The 21,027-nt window shown below is 37.1% G+C and overlaps 1 protein-coding gene and 1 long non-coding RNA gene across 7 annotated transcripts in view; both read left to right on the top strand.

The window, feature by feature from the left end:
* Positions 1–21,027, top strand: part of LOC135698113 (phosphatase and actin regulator 4B-like) — a 540,677-nt gene that overhangs the window by 279,855 nt on the left and 239,795 nt on the right. The window lies entirely within an intron of this gene.
* Positions 1–21,027, top strand: part of LOC135698145 (uncharacterized) — a 57,196-nt gene that overhangs the window by 32,684 nt on the left and 3,485 nt on the right. Inside the window, exon 2 of the long non-coding RNA XR_010517461.1 lies at positions 9,051–10,263. This is a non-coding gene — a long non-coding RNA (uncharacterized LOC135698145). The remainder of the gene's footprint in view (positions 1–9,050; positions 10,264–21,027) is intronic.

The following is a 21,027-nucleotide window of genomic DNA, read 5'->3' as shown; positions in this document are numbered from 1 at the left end:
TCGATAGGGACTTCCGGTGAACCAAATTTTGTGTCACTTTCATATCAACAGATTCAAAATGTGCACAACACAGCCTGGCACCAGTGCTGTAAATTCTCAAAATCATTTGAACATGAAAATGAGAAAAGTAGCTATTCGCTATCAAAGAGGACCTCCTCCGAATGGGTGATATCAGTTGCTTAGTCATTTGACGAAGGCATGGATCATTCTCATTAGAGAAACGCTATATATCATTCGATTGAGTGTAACCTACACACAAACGGAGCTCTGGTCGACATTCCGGCGAAAAAGCTAAGCCAACCCGACACCAACCTGACTTCTATCAAACCCCAACCCGATGTTGACCCGACATTGACCCGACATAAACCCAAAATTGACCCGACATTAACACGACATTGGGTCGACATCGACCTTAAATTAGCCTTACATTGATCCGACTTCGGGTCGACTTGTCTGTTCGGGACCATTTTCCTGGATTTCTTCCATACTCCACTGTCGTATATCAAATGATACTGAGTGACTCAATTGACAGTGACAATGAGCTTCGAATGAGAAAGGGGCTCTTCAAATTATGGTCATGTGAGAATTCGTTTACACAGAATTGATTGAATGGTTGTAGTGGTTCATCTTCAATCGAATGATATGAAAATTTACAGCACTGCCTGGCACTACCGGAAATTGCCGTTTCCGGATCCATTTAGCAAAATGTCAACCATGCGCGGCGCAGGAAGTGAAATAAGCTTCGTTTCACCGGTGCACTTGCACTGTAGCTGGAAAAACTTCCGCGTAACATCGCATTCCAACTGCTTACGAGAAACGAATATTTCTAATTTTGGATCCCTCTAATGTTCGTCTGACATAATTATTATGTTGCCAAGTGGATGTAATATTAAAAAAAACTGTCCAGTATATTTGTTCATGATCCATAATAATTCTTTTCAGAAATCTCTTGGAGTTCGTTATGCGATTCTATTCAAATGCTCATTCATTTACATGAGGCTACTCTTAAATTTCTGTATAAGTATCCTTAAATTTCAATGGGTAACTCCTTAGAAATTCCTTGCAATTTTGTTGAGATTTATCTTGGAATTCTTCTTAAAATTCATTCATACCCTTAGGATGCTTTTATAAATTCCATATATTTATTTTTAGTATTTTCCTGGATTCCTCCTCTGAAATTGATTCTTTTGGAATTGTTGGAATTCTTCTTTCAATTACCTTGAAAATCCTCTTTTCAGTTTCTTCTCTGAATTTCTTTCAATCACTCTCAAGATTTTCCTTGAAAATCTCATTGAAACTTGTTTGGAACTATAATCAGGATTCGATGATTTGAATTAATTCTCAGACAATTCCCAAGCAACTTGATTGTGACTGAAATAAGTTACATACCAGTAAGCACAACTGTTCAGTGACAAGTGTGCTGCAAGGGTTTTGTTCTTATTTTTTTCATTGGACATTAGACATAGACTTGTAAATTCTTAAATTCCCTATTTTATTTTTAATCCAGTATTTTTAATTTTCTTATACCTACAATTTTTATTTTCTCAAATTCTACAATTCGGCGTTACGCACAGTGACCTTCGAGAATGTTTATTGATTCTGATCTTTAGATTTTTTTAATTCTTGGCTTGAAACGAATATCTGAATTTGAAGCATGAAACATTTACGGTATTGAAGTTAAGAATATTTTCAAAACTCTTAACCTTAAACTTGCTCCTGGAACTTTCATAATGCCTCAATTTAGTATCGGAAATTTTAAAGCTTATTTTTATAAATATGTTGCAATTTCCTAAACTCTTGAAATGCCAGAAACTTTACTTACACCCAGAACTGGTAGCGGTCATTAAGGAGCGTATGAAACTCCTAGAATTTTAAGAACGCTTTGAACTTCAAAAACCACCAGAAGAATCTGGTTTTCCGAGTTTCCGGTATTCCGAGAGTTTAGAATTTTTGACGTAGGATTACGTCTGTGATTTCTATATGGAGGAACACTTTGTGAAAACCGAAAATGGAACATGCAACGAAATTATGAAAGATTTTGGACGTTAATAACTCAGCTGCCCCTGGACCTATTTCAATAATTTTATCACCAATTGATCGAAAATATTTCCACGCATTGATAGCAATACTTCCGATTGTTATTTTCAACATGAAACTATTGAAAAAGAGGTAAATGTCAAGTTTTGTTCAACCGCGTCGCAATAACTTACAAATCCATCAATTATGTACCTGCATATGCTGTTTCCCCAACACTGCAATCAGAGAGTCGTTAGCAGTGTTAGGAAAATATAAAAAAAATCAAATCTCACCAATGCCCAAGATCACGCTTGATTTTCATAGACAAAAATCAACAAGCAAACAACTGCGGTTGCAAATCTCAACAAACTGTGGTGACAACCGAACGCAACCGAAACTTCCATAACGGCTGGCAGCAGTCACTTCGTGCCTGCCATCTGTGAAGAGTAAAAAGAGGTAGCAAACCATACTTTCTCTTTTTAAGAAAACGATGTGCTATGGAATCATTTTTGCGTCGAATCAACTCTCAGCTTGATTTTTGCACGTTGTGAATAGTCTCGCAATATCAAAGGAGCTTGTAAAATCAATATCAAGCATGAAATTTTGTTCAAATATCACCCGTGATATTGAGACCGTATGAGAGCGGAAAAATATCATTCGATTTATGATTTTGCCATCACTGGTCGTTAGTATATGAAACAAGTCGAAGTGGCATTCGCCTCCGATCTTCGAGCGTGTGCGAATAGAGAGGATGCAATTTTGCACACTCATCGCCATATTCAGAACCACAAGCCCCCACACAAAATGCTCTCCAGACTTGTAATATTGTAACTAAACTTGGAAGCAGGGGTGCAAGTGATTTGGATCGACTCTCTTCATCGACTTTCTGTTTCGTTAATAACTCGATGGCAAACACATTCATTGAAACGTTTGTTGTTCTGGATAATAGAAGAGCCTAGCAGAAATAGTGCTAAATACGTTAGTGAAGCCGTGGTCATCATAAGAAAAAAAAATCTATGAAGAGAATTGACTTTCACCCCTCTGATTTTAAACCCCTTAATTCAGTTGTTGTCATAGCATCACACCGCTTTTGGTTCTTGGGTTACACTTGCTGGTTGCAATTCTGCTGTTCGACATTTTCGAAGGACCACCAAAAAACATGAAATTACACTATTTTCTAGGGATGCTCAAAAGTTCAATCATTCGATTAACGATTAATCGTTTAACAAATTTTCAATTAAATATTTATCGAATTTTCAATTATTCGAGCGCGTTACCGACATCCCTTCTTATTTCTACTCGTTTGATTTAGCGCAGTAGAGAAAATAAATAAAAGTACTAATTTATCTGAACAGACATAGAGAAGAACCATGACATGAAACAGGGCCATAAGTTCGCCGAAAAAAGTGTTAAGCGTCTTTCTGCTAAAGGCAAAGATTTACCAACTTGTTGAGAGAAGGAGTTTCACGAGAAAAACTAAAAAGGGGAGGAGCTTTAGCTGGGGCACTGATATTCTGCGGCCTTCCAACCTGTCGCAGACACCAGTTAAACCCCTGTCCAGCAGCAGACGGGCCGAGACTCTTGCGAGTGGCCAATCATTAAACCGAAGAATATGGGATTGTCCGGTCCGATTTGCTGATCCAACTGCCTACACGTCATCATCATCTTCCAAAGGCCTTAAGCCTGTACTACCATCAACCTTTTTCAGGGCCACCAAGATTTTCCAAAAGATTCCTATTCCTACACAAAACACAAGCTCCTGCTGCAGTTTATTAATATAAGACCACGTAGTCCTTCGTGGTCTATTAGGACTGTGTGTTCTTGGCGTTGTAGGGTTTTGAAATATATCGGTGTAAAGGAATTCCCAGAGTTCTTAAGTATCGAACATTTCTGGAGCTTTTGGAGTTCCAAGTGTGCTAAGTAGTGCCTGGTCACACTAACCATATGTTCGTTTACCGTCTGGGAAAGTTTTGAATATGTTAAGAATCTACGTTTAAATTTGGTTGAACACGTAAGTTGGAGATCTAAAGACTGAGACTTTACATATATTTGCATTATCCACTGACCTTGTCAATATTGTTAGAATGCGTTCAGTTTTCAACACGTGTAGAAATTGTACCGGCGTTACTGAATATCTAATTATCATTTTTGAGTGTGGTCGTTGAATTCTACACATGATGGTATTACCAGTGATGGAAAAGTTTGCGAAAGTTCACTATGACTCACGAACTTTTCCCTTGGTGAACTTCGTGAAATATCGCAAACTTTTCCACCACTGATCGTAACAATGTAATATCAAACAGAAAGCCATAACATGTTTGTGACATCCAACCAAACCAACCAAATTAATTTGAATCAAACCATGACGCGTTGTAATAACATACCATAAAGATGCGAAATAAAACATAAGAAGGCCAAGGCAAACCGTTGTTCGCTAATCAAAAATTTACTGCCACCACCAGACGTCATAACATTCTTGTGAGCGTGTGTTATGTGCCCAAACACATACCTACATACATTCACAACCCCATGCGTTCTGCACCGTGTTAACCATTCTTCCACCAACTACGTCTGTCTGGTATTACACATGTTCTCCTAACTATAATACAACCCACCACACCGTGGAGAAAAGGTGTCCTCTCACAGGGAACGAACCATCATGAAATTTTAATGTAGGTCGTCCCAGAGCTGTATTTACATTTCTCGTTCGCTTCCAACATCTCCCTCATCATTAAGGCGAAAGAGCTGCAGGAGGAACATATTTAGTTTCCATCCCGGACAAGCAACTGCTCTTTCCTCCACCACTCCTAAAGAAGCAGTTGCTGCGGAACGAAACAAACTTTAAACGAGATTTCGTTGTTTTCCCAGTTTACCAACAAACCACTAACAACGACATGCAGTCCTGCTACTGGAGCCGAAGCTTTTTGCCAATTGCCAAGCCAACTAATGGGTGATGGCAATCTGTAGTCACCATTTTCGGCTTGCATTCTGCTCTTCTCAGGGACGACTTGGATACTAAGCAACCATGTGGCATGTGGCCATAGAACCACATTTGCTGACTGGGAAGCGAAATTTACTGCAAACCACCACACGTTGCATACTTTGTGTTCTGCCTCAACAGCACTTGTGGGGATGGCGAAAGTCAGGCGAGAAACCACAGCAACTGCAATCGACGCTAACTTTCCGAAGAGGAGAAATCATTGCCGAGTATAGGTTTAGGGACAGCTGCAGAGTAAAGCGATGTCATTAGTTGCTTTGTAGTTTGTAGGTTCTTCCAGAAATAGACAATTAGAGCTTGAATTGAAAAATATGTAATAAGGCTGCATTTTAAACTTTTCATTGAATTAAAAATGAAATTATATGATGAGCAGTGATGGCATAATCATTAACAAATTGATGTTTTTTCCGCTCGCATCCGCTCTAAACATCATTGGAGCAAAATATCATACTTGATATTGATTTTACAAGGTCCTTAAATATTGCGAGACTATTCACAACGTTTAAAGTTGAAGCTGAGAGTTGAATCGACGCAAAAATGATTCCGCTGCGACTCGTTTTCTTAGAAAGAGAAGGTATAATAATGCTTTCTTTTTTTTTCTCTTCATCGATGATAGACACGAAGCGACTGCTGCCAGCCGTTATGGAAGTGTCGGTTGTGTTCGGTTGTAAAGCAAAAATCATGAAACTCAATCTCACCACAGTTTGGTGAGATTTGCAGCTGGTGAGTTTTGTTAGCTTGATATTCCGTGCTGCGATATCACAGCTTGGAATATCATCTGCAGTTGATTTTTGTCTACGAAAATCAAGCTTGATCTTGTTCTTGGTGAGATTTGATTTTTTGATTTTTCCCAACATTGATAACGAGATTCTTGATTTAGATCAACATCTTGACAAGTTTAGGCCAGGGTGGCCAGCTAACCGGGAAAACCGGGAATACCGGGAAATATCCGGGAATTTGAAAAGTAACCGGGAAAACCGTGAAAAACCCGGGAATTCGATGAGAGAACCGGAAAAAATAAATTAACCACATTTTACACCAGAATTTCTGAATAAACCATTAAAATAGAGTGATTCTTTACGAAATGAACGTCTTGCTCTATTTGATGCACAATTTTCTTCAGTTTCCCGTCTTATTATTTTTAGAATTTAATCACTCAGCAATATTTCACATTGATTTTTGTCGTTTCAATTTCAAATGTAAAGTGCATGGGCCTTAAAAGAAAATATTGAAGATGCTGGACTTTGGAAACAAATATTTGTAAAAACCGAAACTGAACTATTCTTTTCCGGGGTTTTAATTTTTTGTTATTCAAAATTTTCATGACATGAATTCCAGATTTAACTTGGAATTCTGCTATGTATTATCATGAAATTCTTCTGAAATTAGGCAAAAACGCGTGATAAATACCGTTGAATTATTTTTGAAATTTCCTTGAAACGCCTTCTAAGAATTTGATTGGAATCCTTCTTTGAATTCCCTTGAACCTATTAGGATACTTTGATTCATTTGAAATTCTTTTAAAAATTTTCTCATCATAAATCTTTCGAAATTCGTTTTTAGAATCCCTTTGGAGTATTTTAAAGAATTTCTTTTATATTATTAGCATTTTTTGCAATATATTTTGTTTGAGCTCTGTGATGAAACTTTCGAATTAGGATTGAAATTATCGCCAGAACACTCTTAAAACTCTGTTTCTTTTTGAATTCTGATCATAATTATGTTGGAATTCTTCTTAAAATGCATCTGTCATTTTTGTCACGATCATCATACAAATCTCCTCAGAATCACGTAGGAATTTTCCTTAAAGTTTTAAGAATTTAACTTATAACTTGCATTCTTCTCCAGAAATCTCTCCAAACTAATCTAACAAGTTCTGCGGACTTCATGTCAGAATAATTCTGGAATTCTACTCAAAACTTCTCATTCGAAAATTGTGTGGTAATCCTCCTCAATATTTGGTTGAAATCAACACTTCGAATACTTTTAAATTATAAAAAAAATTCCAAGATTTTATCGGTTGTTCTGTAATTTGTTATATCCCTTAAAATGCTTCCAAGTTTCAGAGCTTTGACAATTATGACTCCACGACTTCTAAGTATGACTTTTTTTTAAATCTGTGATATTGTTTTTTTTTTTTAAGAATCTCGCATTTTTTTTATTTTTTTTCAAATCTTACATCACGAAGATTGTTTTTAATGACAAAAATTGAAGAAAAGTTCTAGTTTCAGACTCTACACAAATTTACTAGGGTGGCTAGGTTGATGAATCTTAAGAAAATTTCAATATAATCTTCAGGGTTTTCGAAGAAATTTATAAGACCTTTGGTTCTCCGTAGAATTTTACAACGATTCCTGGGTTTTCTGCATGTGTTTTCAAAAAGTATGGCAAGAATTTTTGAGGAATGTAATATGTCTAGAGCTTTTATTCTAAAACACAAAACACTGGTTATGTGTGTATCCGGAGCACCTCCATTTAAGTTTTCAAAAATTGTCGCTCGTTGGAATTTAAGGAAAATTCACCACTTTATACCGAATAGAGAAAATAGAGCATCAATCATGGAACGTTGTTCTGGAGAGTATGGAGAGTAACTCTTAATCCTTCTGGTTTGAGCCAGTTTCCTCAATCTAGTTGAGCGGAATGTTCTAAAAATTCATCGCACAATTTAGGGCTTTTCATAGACACAAGGCTTTACAATTTGAGTGCACATACCTTCATTAAATTTCGAGGAACATTGCATCGCATTCCAAGGATTACTCAATGTGTGCAGCTATGCAGAAACGATTACAGGTGATTTTGGCTTTCTATTTTGCTCTGTAATGTAAAGTGGATATCGCTCTTCTGGTCAGTGAACAAAAATGGCTATCACTAGGTCACTGAGCCCCTTACAGCATGACAAACCACTGCGGTTGACGGTGGATCAAGCCCGGCATAAAGCTATTCAATCGAAATGATGGTTCCGGAAGAAGTCATCTAACATGTCATAGTATAATATGTTATGTTCTCGATCCCGAATATGCGTCACCGAGGATACCTTTCACTTTTTGCAGATCAGGCGCTTCAGTTTGACCTGATGAGCTTCGTGAAACTATTAACAACGGACACGCTTAATTCGGCACACTACGAGATCATATTTCAGAGTTAGAAATTTTGTGGTTCTATTTCGTTAGTTTTAAATATACGATCCATATAAGATGGTTCTGATGAGCCTAGGTGTCCCTAATATTGGGACCATACATATATATATTAAACAGAAATTTACACTACTTTTTCGAACTGTGTCGCAACCGAAAATATCCATTTGTATTGTCCAGATGACGCATTGTTCTACGAAAAATTGAATAACAGGTGATTTTTATCGATGGGCCGAAGATCCATAGGCCAGCATAAGACCCATTGCACCTGTGTTACCAAAAGCAGAACTAGATCAGTTCTGTATTGACTTCATGAAAACCATTTCTTCCATATCTTGAGATCGAAGTACTACCAAGCTACATAGCTATAAATCGTAACTATTCTTGCAAGAATTTCAATCATCATCCTACGATCGTCATACTCTCCAGTAAGTGCATGGTAAGCAGTGTACTAGGCATTACAGCAAGCAACACAAGTGAAAAGAATGAAGAATATTTAAATCCCGACGGCTCGAACCCTCTCCCAGCACGACTCACGTATCCAAGGTGTTTACCGTAAAATATGCCCCAGTATCCAGTTAGACATTCAGCACAGAGCATTGTGTGTACGTGTGTGTGCGTGCGGGTAAAATACGTATTTGCCGCGATAGATAACGTTGTTTCCGTCCGGTGCAAAAATCTGAACGAAGAAAATGCAACTTGGAAAATATGTGCATGGAAAATTCTTTTGTGCTCCACCTCCATTTGTGCCCCCCTCCCTCTCCAGCCGTTCCTCGGTGGTGCAGATCACTGGATCTGTGCAATTGTGTTGTCTATTCCACCCCGTCGTCGTCCCGGGCTTCAGTGGAGTGGGAAGACATAACCGAGTCCTTACTGGTGGAGTGTGCACCTCTTGATTCCAGTAGGTAGCCGAGACGACGTTAGACAGTCTGGTGCAGAGATGCAGAAAATAAGTGGTAGCAGCAAGTAGTGCAAAAAATGCGAAATATATGCAAACAAAGGACTATTTACCGCACAGAGAGTGCAACATGAAAATGTATCACAGTTTCCGACCATCATCTACTTCTGCCGGTGCTGGTGACGATAGTGAACGCAGGTGCAGGACGAGGGATGCAAATTAACATTTTAACCAACGACAACCGTGGCGACGACGACGACGACGACGCCATCAGTGCCAGTGACAGGTGATGGAGATGGTGACCGGTAGGAGATTAATTGAAGTGCAATTACAGTTACTGCTTTTACAACCGTTGGTGATAAAATGATAACATTCGATGAGTTGGAATCGAAGGATTTTTTTCCGAGAAATTGAGTGAGAACTGCGTTACTGAAATAATCAATCAAAGTCAAAGTTAGTGAATTCAAAATAAGTGAGTGTGTTTTTGCCTAGTATATTCGATTTTAAGTAGGTAGTTCTATAAGTAGTACATTACTTCAATTTAACCCCTGCACGAAAAAAAAAAATCTACGGAAATCAATAACACCCGCAAGCGTTGTCTGTGATTGTTCAGTGATCGATAAGAAAACCCCACGATAAAGTCGCTCCATGTAATGAAATCACCGTAATTTAGCAAAGAAGAAAAACTGCAAAGAAAGAACGTGAATCGTCCATACTGATAACAGTCAATCCGTAAATCTAATCAATCATTCTTGGTGGTCGCATAAGCACAAGGACAAGGTCACCAATACCACTGGGGAGAATTCCGTTTACATAATCCAGTCTGGGGTCGGCTCCCTCGGGTGGGGTTGTGAGATGAAAGTCATTAATCGTCTTCATCCACGGCTTCTACCTTCGACGAGCGGGGCGCCGACAGGACTGTTTTTATCGTTGAACTGTCAATACCGTAGCCGTTCGGGCGTAGACGCCAGAGATCGAAGGAGAAAACGTCGAGTTCGTTGGTACCGCCGAGGAGATCATCATCGACTGTCGCTGGAAGGGGCACTGCCCGAAGGCGAACGGAGACGAACTGATAGCAAATACGGCTCGGTTGTGGTAGGGTCCCTGCTGAAGCCTACCGTTCGTTCCGGTTCGGGAGCTGGTTTCTGTACCGTTAGTGCATCAATTATTACCTGCTCCAATGATGGGATACATCATGGGTTGTGCTTGTTTCAAAGGTAATTGAAATGGTATAAATATTTTTTTGTTTTCATTGTGATGCAATATGTCCTATCCCGATTTCATTCGTTTAGGGTCTTAAGTAGGTGGTAAAAAACAAAAGAAAAAAGAATCTCCAACTAAAACTCAATCGTACTTTACGATGCAGTACCTTGGGAGAGAATCCAACAACTATGATAGTCAATCGCACAGGTTGAATGAAAGACGGTATAATTACGTGATGAACTAAACTGCGACTAAAAATACCAATAATATAGAGAAAATAAAAGGCGTTCCAATTTTAGATCTCCTGAAGAAGGTCAAGTAAAAAGGTTGACACGTCGGATATAAAAAATAACGTTAGTTTTGATCCTTCGTTAGATTGAAAAAAAAAAACAATATTCAAAAAATCGATTCGAATTTCAGTCGCTCCCCAACTAATCCGAACGAAAACTGATTTCCAGGAGTCGTTTAAAAAAAACGTTAAAGTGGTTATAAACTTCCCAAACATCATTAAAGGGCCAACATGGCCTGGAAACCCTCATAATAATCTCATAATAAAAATAACTTTTAAAATGCCAAAAAAGCTACATTGTAAAAAAATGTGTTTTATACAATTAGTAGCAATGTTTCGTCATATCGTATCTTCAAGTGATCTTTGCAAGCGCCACATGTCAGTCAGGTTTTTAGGAATTACATGTGGTGAAGTAAGAATCGCATCTTTTAAAGTGAATTACATATAACAATGACCAGTGTTAACTTTGCGCAGTGGCGATATCGTAATGTCCAGTGTCATCACTTACTCACACATGAAATAAACCTCGACAATCCTGGCAGAACGCGTCGTAACCCTCATCGAACCAAAGGGCAGGGGACATTATGCCTAAATGAGCTTCCTTTCACAGTTCTTAAGATTTTAAACACTTCGTTATTTATTCGGACCAGGCATTTGGACTTGGAAAACTTTTTGAGAGTTCTCCGACGGCGATTTTTTTTTTTGAATAGAAAAAAACCTTTGAAATTTAAAACTATCAAAATCCTCTGCACTCCCCCATAATTTCGGAATTACTAACTGTATTTCTCCTGATGGATTCTGAAAATAGTTCCCGAAGGTCCGTGGCAATCGAAATATTATGGATTTGCTCTCTTGTTGTTGGAAGGTTGCTACAAACTTACAACGACATTTGCCAAACAATCAATTTCATGAAATCCTTTGAGATTGAACAATTCCGTAAATCTAAGGACATTTCCGTAAATCTGGCTGCTCTGGTGGATGCCCCACAGACAATTTTAATTTTAGTATGTTGTAACCTTCTTACATATCGCTTGGAAAACCGACTTTCGATCCTAGACCTGGAGGGCCGTGTGTCATATACCAATCGACTAAGCTCAACGAGATCAGAAAATGTCTGTGTTTTTTTAATAGTGAGGTTTAGGGAACTTTGTGTATATAATCGTAACATTTTCTAATGCGTGTTTCGTGACACCCACTGAACCAAATTGGTTGCAATACCCGAGCAGGAAAGAATATCTCGATACCTTAAATTGGTATGGATGAGCGTAAAATACAAAAAAAAAAAAATGTTCCCACAATACCATTCCAATACCAAATTATGATAACGTAATACCAAAAAAAATACCACACAGGTATCATTTTGGTATCCACATTTCAATTTTTTGTTTTTAAGAAAGTATTTTGCATGAAATTTTTTGGTTAATATTCTTTGGTATTTTACCTCTTATGTCTTGCCGATCAACACTAAATTTTGGTATCAGATCAGAATTAGGTATTGATTAGTTATTTTCTCCTGCTAGGGTAACAACCCGAGCAGGACAAAATATCTAATGATTACCCGAGCAGGAACAAATATCTCGATACCTTAAATTGGTATGGATGAGCCTGACATAAGAGGTAAAATACCAAAAAATAATACAAAAAAAATGTTCCTACAATACCATTCCAATACAAAATTATGATAATGCAATACCAAAACAATACCACACAGGTATTCTTTTGGTATCCAAATATCAACTTTTTTTATTTACAAAGTATTTTGAATGTAGTTTTTTGGTATTATTCTTTGGTATTTTACCTCTTATGTCATGCTGGTCAATACCAAATTTTGGTATCAAGTCAGAATTAGGTATTCATAAGTTCTTTTCTCCTGCTCGGGTACCTAATTCTAGTCTGATACCAAAATTTAGTATTGACTAGCATGACATAAGAGGTAAAATACCAAAGGATAATACCAAAAAAATGTATGCAAAATACTTTGTAAATAACAAAAATTGATGTTTGGATACCAAAATAATAACTGTGTGGTATTGTTTTGGTATTGCATCATCATAATTTGGTATTGGAATGGTATTGGGTTAACATTTTTTTTGGTTTTTTATCTCTTATGTCAGGCTTATCCATACCAATTTAAGGTATCGAGATATTCGTTCCTGCTCGGGAATGGTTCCATAGAACGCTTTTGAATATTTTTGGAATCCCTCAACTGATTCCGGAGATGGAAACAAGATCCTTTTTTCTAATCTTTATTAAGGAGATTTTTAGCCACAGCTCCGACAGAACAAGATCCGAAATACATGGATTTAGGGAACTAAGCCGTGTTTCGCGGGAACCACTGAACCGAATTGGATGCTGCATGGAGGTTTCATAGTCATATAGAATGGTTTTGAATATTTTTGGAATCGGTATACTGGTTCCGGAGAAATTGACGGAACAAATTCCGTAAAACACAGATTTAGGAAACTATATCGTGTTTCGCGACAACCACTGAACCAAACCGGATGCAACAACCGTCAAATGAAAGTTTTCATGCCTCATAGAGGGATTTTGAATATTTTTGGAATCGGTCAAATGGTTCCGGAGATAGAGACGGAACAAGATCCTAAAACACGAATATAGGAAACTAAGTCAAGTTTCTCAGCATCCACTGAACCGAATCGGACGCAACAACCACTAAAAAAAGGTTCCATCGTCCCATAGAACGTTATTGAATACTTTTGGAATCGGTCAACTGATTCCGGAAATATGACAGACACATGATCCGAAATACACGGATTTCGGACCTAAGTCGTGTTTCGCGACAACCACTGAACCAAACCGGATGCAACAACCGTCAAATGAATGAATCAGTCATCTGGTTCTGGATATAGAGACGGAACAAGATACTAAAAACACGGATATAGGAAACTAACTCGAATTTCACGACAACTACTGAACGGAATTGGACGCAAAAACCACCCAAAGAAAGGTGTCATAATCTTATAACACTGGATAGTGAGTCAGAAATGAAATCTAGCAGGATTTTTTTTTCTGTGATTGCATCCAATAGAGTTGACGTGTTTAGCAAAGTTTATGGACTTAGTTAGGAATATCATTTGGTGAATAAAAATAGTTCAAGTGGCGCAGCGATACCAACTTTTTTTTATTTTGCATGTTAGAAAATGGCTGTCGTTGGCAAAATTTTATGAAAAGTTGCTCAAGACATAAGCTGTACATTTTCAAACAACATTTTCAAAGTTATATAAATTCATTCAAATGAATTTTATCATCATGATTAGTCGATCGGTTTGGTCCAGTCAACTATTTCAAGAACAATACTTTTATTTTTAAAGTACTATAAAATAAACAGTACATGAAGTTTTAAAATAAAAATTTATGATTTTCTTAATATTTTTTTTTCTCAAAAAAAGCAAGTGATTGCAAAATGTTATAAGTTATTCAAAATGAACATCAATTAGACTATCATTCCTCAAATATATCCCGGTCTTAATTGCAATGTATTAGAGGTATTTGGACTTGAATCAAGCGTGGGTCAAGCTTACATGGCGGATCACAACCCTCTGATCCCCACTATTTTTTCGATATGTATCGAGGTCACTAACAATTGTAGCAAATTCTAAAACTGCGGGAGAACTTTAAAATATGTATGGGAAAATGTATGGAGAATGGAACAAAACCATTCATTGCGTGCCAAAAATTCAAAAAATTATGGAATTTTATCAAACTTGGGACTAAACAGAACAACTTTGTCGAACCTCTCAAGTTGATTTGACGTTTGTGCAAAAATCTACTAAATTTTAACTAAAGGCCAAAAGCTCTACACATACCTACAGGCTAATATTTAAGCTTGTAGGTATGAGTGTTGCACTACCCAAGTAACCATAGCCACGTTATTTCGCCTTTTTGGCTATATACAGCTGAACAACTGCTATACCAGTGTTTGCACGTTCTGATGAGGCCCGTATATAGCCAAAAAGGCGAAATAACGTGCCTATGGTTACTTGGGTAGGCCTAAAGTAAAACAATGGTAACTTTTTTTTACAGAAGCTGAATCGATTTGCAATCTTCGACTAAGTTGTTTTGCATTGTTTTCTCATTCTAAGTCCCAGGTTTGGTCAAATCTATAAAATTTTGTAATTATTTGCAAGCAAATGAATAGTTTTGTTCCGATCCCGATTAAAGTTCTCCCACAGTTCTAGATCGTAACCAAATTCCTTCGAATTTGGCAATGTTGTTGGTGACCTCGATCGAAAAAAAATAGTGACGATCAGGGGATTGTGATCTGCTATATAAATTTGACCCGCCTTAATGTACATAAAAGAATAATATTATTGTTTAAATAAAATATATTGTGTGATTCAAATATATCTCTGAGATATTTTGAGAAATGATAGTGTATATGATGATCATTTTTAATAGCTGATAACATTTCACGTTCACTTACGCTTTTTTGAGAAAAATCAATCAGAAAATTGTGCTTTTTTCAAATTTTATGTAATATTTATTTTTTAGAACTCTAAAAAAACTCAAAACCGATCGATGTAAAATAGAAGTATTCATTTGAATGAATTTATAAAACGTAATACGTGATAACGTGTTAAAGTGGTGCCAAAACAAGAAACTGCACCCAAGTCCTGCTAGCCGGTTCATTTTGAATTTCCCGCCACTACCGCAAAAATGGATTCGTCAAGTGAGTAGAAATGTCCTCGAGAGTATGATGTCCGGCTAACATGAGATCTTGATTTGTAGCATACGATACCGAACATCGGGACAATTGTGCCTATGTTGTGGGCTCTTAACACTAAAACGGAATTTAGTTAGTTCTTTGAAAAAGGCACAATACATGTGACCGAAACGTCAGATGAAAACATAAAACCCCTTTTTTGAGCATCAAAAGACTGAAAGCCACATAACCTCCAACATAGTTCGTAACAGTCGATCCTGCCAAGAAAGTTCAACACAATGGCAAGTTACTTTCAACAACTTGACAACGAATATAGACCCGGTACAAGAACATTACTCAAGGACTACGCCATGCAAAACCGGAAACTTGGAAACACAGTGTCGAGAAAAGAGTTCCTTCTCAGGTGCAAGAGAACAAGAGTGTTTCCAACGCACATAAAAAACGTCTTCAGGTGCGTTTTTCCGCTGATCGAGCATAACTTAATAACGTGAATTTCAGATAAATTTTACAAAACATCGTATATCTCTGATGTTTGACAATCTACAGCTATTATGTCTTCAGAAACTTAAAAAAAAATAAGTATTGCTTCTCCATCAACTTGAACTATTTTCATCCACCAAATCATAGTCCTAACTAAGCCAAGAATTTTTTTTTTCCTACTAGATTTCATTCCTGACCATGTTTCAGGAGCTCCAGGAAAGTGACCAGTTTCTGACTTGGGCCAAATCCATCATTCGATACCTCAATTCACATCAGAATTAAGGCACTTTTATTAGTAGGTGAATTAATTCAGTTTTGTTTTATAACCTAGCTCAGGTGCTAATGACGAAATACCAGCTTGGTTCATCGTTTGATTTTAATCAAATCGACTGACATTCAGCCCATCCAGAGAACTTTCGCAAAAACTGACCAGATCTTGTAAACATACACAAATCTGTCAACCATCCGCCAATTTGGCATCAAACTAATGGGCCTCGTAATTGACCAACTGGCTTCTGTTGACAGAACGAAAGGCAAAAGCTGTGCACTTCCAGAGTTCATAAATAGGATTGGTGTTTCCTAAGCGGAACGTCGACGACGACGACGACGACGACAACGGCCAATCCTTTTTGTTCCGATGATTGTGTTCGGTATATGTGCAACAAATAGGCAAAACAGCACACATCAATCGTGAAAACGGAACGGTTGAGGTTCAGCATTTGAACAGCACTGCACACTCATTCACCCTTTGCACTTTGCTTATTCAACGGTAATGATTTAATTTTTCACTACTCGCGTCCACCCGCGTAACCGGTCCCAATTCCCTGTGGTAGGTACGGAAGAGGCTAGCGCATGCAATCCTGTTGACGGCAGGTACCTACCTAGGAATAGGTAGGTGCTTGCGCTCGCACCGGCTAGTTGGTACGCTTCAATGGGGAAGTAAATAAACTGACTATTGATTTTTTATAAGCTTTCTCTCCACTATTGCCGACATTCTCGATGGGCGCGCGCTTGCATAATATTTGCAGTTCTAAATATACGCTTGAAGAAGTCAATATGCCGGCGATGATAGTGGTGAGGGAGTGGAAAAGTTAGTGAGTAGTACTTCTACTTTCACATATCAGACGGTTTTTCCCCCCGTTGTCGAGGAATGTGTTTAATAGATGGATGGCAAATACGAATGAACGAGGGTAGGCGAACAATGTTCAGCTGTTTGGAATCGATAAGGAATGTATTAAACAAATACCTTGAATACCTAGATCAAATTTTGAACCTGTTACGGTTGTTTAGGGAAAAGTAATTAATTGAAAGGAAGAGAGCTTTCACCTTCTTGGAAGCCTCGAGCAGAAGATTGGGTGACTTTTATACGTTTTATTAAGATTCAGCATGAGATCTAAAATATGTGCAGAGCAATAGCAGTTACGTAGCCAAAAGGGGCTGTGAAGGGTCTAATTTAGCTTGAAATAATTATTAAAAAAAATCCTTTATATTTTGCGTTGTAATATTGCCTCTCTAGTGCTTCAATCAAAACTAAACGCAATCAAAAGTACACTGAAGTCTTTTTTTACACGGTTTTTTTTACGCGGTTTTTTTACAAGGTTTTTTTTTACACGGTACGTTTTTAACGATTTCTCGACAACCGATACAACCTATCGACTTGGTTCCAATCACATTATCCGTTCCAAGCTATAGGTAATCGAATGGCATACTTTAAAAAAAATCACAATTTTTGGTGTAAATACAGAAATTTTTAAAATATGTCTATTTGGACCATATCATGCTTTAATTACAAATGGCATCAAAATCCGATTTTTTAAAAACATTTAAGCATGCGAAAAATCAAATTCGTAAGTTTTTTTACACGGTACGTATCCCCCGTGTAAAAAAAGACCTGAGTGTATTGTTATTTGCTTTTGAAAACTACAGAGCCTTTATGAAATATAAATTGAAAATAAAATAGCGCTCAATATTTGATAAAATCACGTTTAAAGTGTTCATACGCATGTGGAAACTGAAAGTGTTTCCATTGGAGCCCTAACGGAACCGGCTCTGAAGAATTCGAATGTTGCTGGATCCATCCTTCTAATTGATATATTTTTTAAGGACCTTTTAATGTGTTGATTCATATTGTATCTTCTAAATCAATGCAATCCCTCTCATGACCTATTGTTTTAAATTTTGTTAAGAAGAAAATTGAACATATTTTTTGTGCAGTGTTGACAAATGTTATCGTTATAATTTTTAGAAATATGCAATTTGAGTAATTTTTTTTTCGTATTGATGTTAAATTTTTGTTTTTTAATAAACCATTTTTTTTTCAGTGTATATTATTTTTTTGAAATGCACAATAGTCACCCACAATTTTGCCGAAGTAAACATATCATATTAAACATATTAAAAACATATAGGGGAAATGGCTCTAAGGTTGGCCTACGGATATAAGATTGGGCCCATCGCTAAAAATCTGCTATTTATCAATTTTATCTAGATAAACGCGTCATTGGGACGGTACTAATGGATATTTTTGGCCGTTATTGAAAATTTAGTCGATTGCTGAATTTATGTATGGGCCCAAATTAGGAGCATTTAGACCGACATTACATCCATTTTCCCTACAACATATATTAAACATATCATTGCATGAGAACGGCTCATCCAATCAAAATGATGTCTAAAACAAAACTGTAGAAAATTAGATTACCTTTTCAAAAAAAAAAAAAAAAAAAAAACAGACTGAAAAAAAAATCAAAGTTCCGTTAAAAAAAAAGCTGTTAAAAATCTCAATATTTAAAATAAGGCATTGTTGGCGGATACTTTCGCCTTGAGATGTAACATTCAAAGTGTTTTTTTAATGTTACTTCATACGCGATGTTTGCGATTTTCAGAGTTGGTTGGAAATGCTTTCTAACATGAAGCTTTAGTGTGATAATTTATTAGCTAGAGAATGGTCTTAGAAGAGGGTAGGTAGATAGTTCCGTTGGAGTACGGCAGTATGAATATTGAATAGATGTTAAAAATGAGCAAAGGGCCATTTATTTTGCCAAAGTTTAAGGAGAATTTAATCGTTTCTCTGGTAAATATATAATTTGCCGAATTGCTCATTTCAACCATTCATTTAAATAATTTATTTAAATTCAATAGAGACTTTCAATCAATATACTAATTTTCTCATAACTAATACATTTTAATGATTAAAATTTACATATTAATAAATAATAAAACTTAAAATACATTCTAATATGTCTCGATCACTTTTTCGAAGGGTCGCATCAGCTTTTATAAACAATGCATCTGAACGTCGATTTGGCGCAACTGGTAGCTCACCAACCCATGCTAACACTATCATCACATGGAGAAAACTTTCCCCAACCTGATAGTGGCGATGCCGAGTCTCCAGTTACGTCAAACCGACGATCAAATGCATTGTTTTTAAAAGCTGATACGTCCCTTCGCAAAAGTAGTCGAGATGTTATTTAATTTTTTTATCTCTACTATCGATTTATTTTTTTGCTAAGGGTTTTATCCGGATTACGGTCATTCACTCCACTTCTTTTGATTATTTTCGCAAAATTACTAAAATAAAATATTACCGTGTATATTTTTCATTGAAAGGTTTTATTTTCTCTACAACTTTATCTCAGACGTCATTTCGATTAGAAGTGACGTTTTCGTGCTACGATTTATTAAAAAATTAAATACGCCATTTTGAAACACAAAAATAAAGGTTCAAAATGGTCGAATTTAAAACAGAAATGTGAATGATTGCCCATAACAAACTTTGTATAAACAAAGTGTCATGCAATTCGGAGATAGTCGTGTCAAAACATTTTTTTTTGTTATTTGGTATGGAACTGCTCTTTATCAAAACATTGCGCTTAAAACATTTGGTATATTTTGGTTGAATACTTAAACAAATTTATCAAATATTTTGATGCTGGCTGGAAATAAAAGGTCTATGGGGTGTTTACATTTGTGCTGGTGTGCTAGCGCTAGATTACTAGAACTGTACTAAAAAGTGGCCAGCATAATGTAAACAGGGCGTCAGCATCTACCAGCATGGGATTTCAGAAAATAGTTTAAATCGTGCTAGTTGGTTGAGCTGGTTGAGCTAGTGAAGCAGCGTATATGTAAACATTCTAATGTAAACATTCCTAAACATAAGAACTGTTCTCCAAAATAAAGACTGCTCCAGAAAGTATGGACGGTGCGTGAAAATAATGCACAAGTGTTGGAAATTTTATTTTTATTACATATACTGTTAAGATTAGATTAGCATAACAGATCAGGGTTCTCAATGTTTGCCATCTATCGATTGTATGCCTTATTGCGAACGTTCTTAATTCAGCAGATTCAGCTCAGACTTCTTGGCGACGAGTTCAATTTCTCCCAATCCTTTTCAAACTGTTGAATGGTTTCTGGTACGGAGACATGTTTCCTGATATGTGCCTTGGTCAATGCCCAACATTTTTCAATTGGTCAAATTTGCGGGAAATTAGGAGGATTCATTTCCTTTTTAACGAATGTTACATTATTGCAGGTATACCATTCTGCCGTTGATTGCGGGTATACCATTCTGCCGTTGGTTGCAGGTATACCATTCTACCGTAATGGCAAGACGCAAGATATTTCCTGAAGACAACAGAATCCTTGTGGCTTCGAATAATGGGAAGAAGTTGGTTTTGTTAACACTCCTTGATGTATATTTCGCTGTTCATCGAAGCAGTTGCGAAACCTTACCGCAGCCACTAATAGCTTGCCAGTCCATAGCTTTCTTCCCAAACTTTTCGAGTTGAATGTATTTTTCAGACTGGCCCAATACTTGCCCTTCTCGCACCGTATAATATTGTGGCCCCGGCAAGGATTTGTAGTCCAATTTCACATAGGTTTCGTCGTCCATGGTTATACAGATTGAATTCCCAGCAACCAGCGTATCGTACAGCTTTCGCACTCTGGGCTTGATCGATGTTTCTTGTTTTGGACTCCGTTTTGGCTGCTTCTGCTTCTTATAGGTTCGAAGATTCAAAAGTTCTTTAGCACGAACTTTTAAGTTCGACTTTTTTTTTTGGCAACATCACGCTCTGAAAGCTCCTTCTTTTGCTCGAACGCCTTCAGTATACGTTTATCCAAACGAGGGTTAGCAGGACCTTTTTTTCGAGCCGTTTTCGGTATACGAGTTATCCTCACTGAATTTCCTGATCGCTGTTCGTACGCCTTTCTCACATGCTTCTTCTATTTTTGCCAACTTTCTTAGTGACAATCCGGGTTCTGTACACCATTTGTTCACAATATTTCGACGTTGTTCTGATGAAAGTCCACGCGTTTTGA

Source organism: Ochlerotatus camptorhynchus, unplaced genomic scaffold (genome assembly GCF_037179485.1).
Source record: "Ochlerotatus camptorhynchus isolate MF236.1 unplaced genomic scaffold, CSIRO-AGI_Acam_v1.1 ptg000082l, whole genome shotgun sequence".
In the NCBI taxonomy this organism is placed as follows: Eukaryota; Metazoa; Arthropoda; class Insecta; order Diptera; family Culicidae; genus Ochlerotatus; species Ochlerotatus camptorhynchus.
This window is presented reverse-complemented; position numbering and strand designations above follow the sequence as displayed.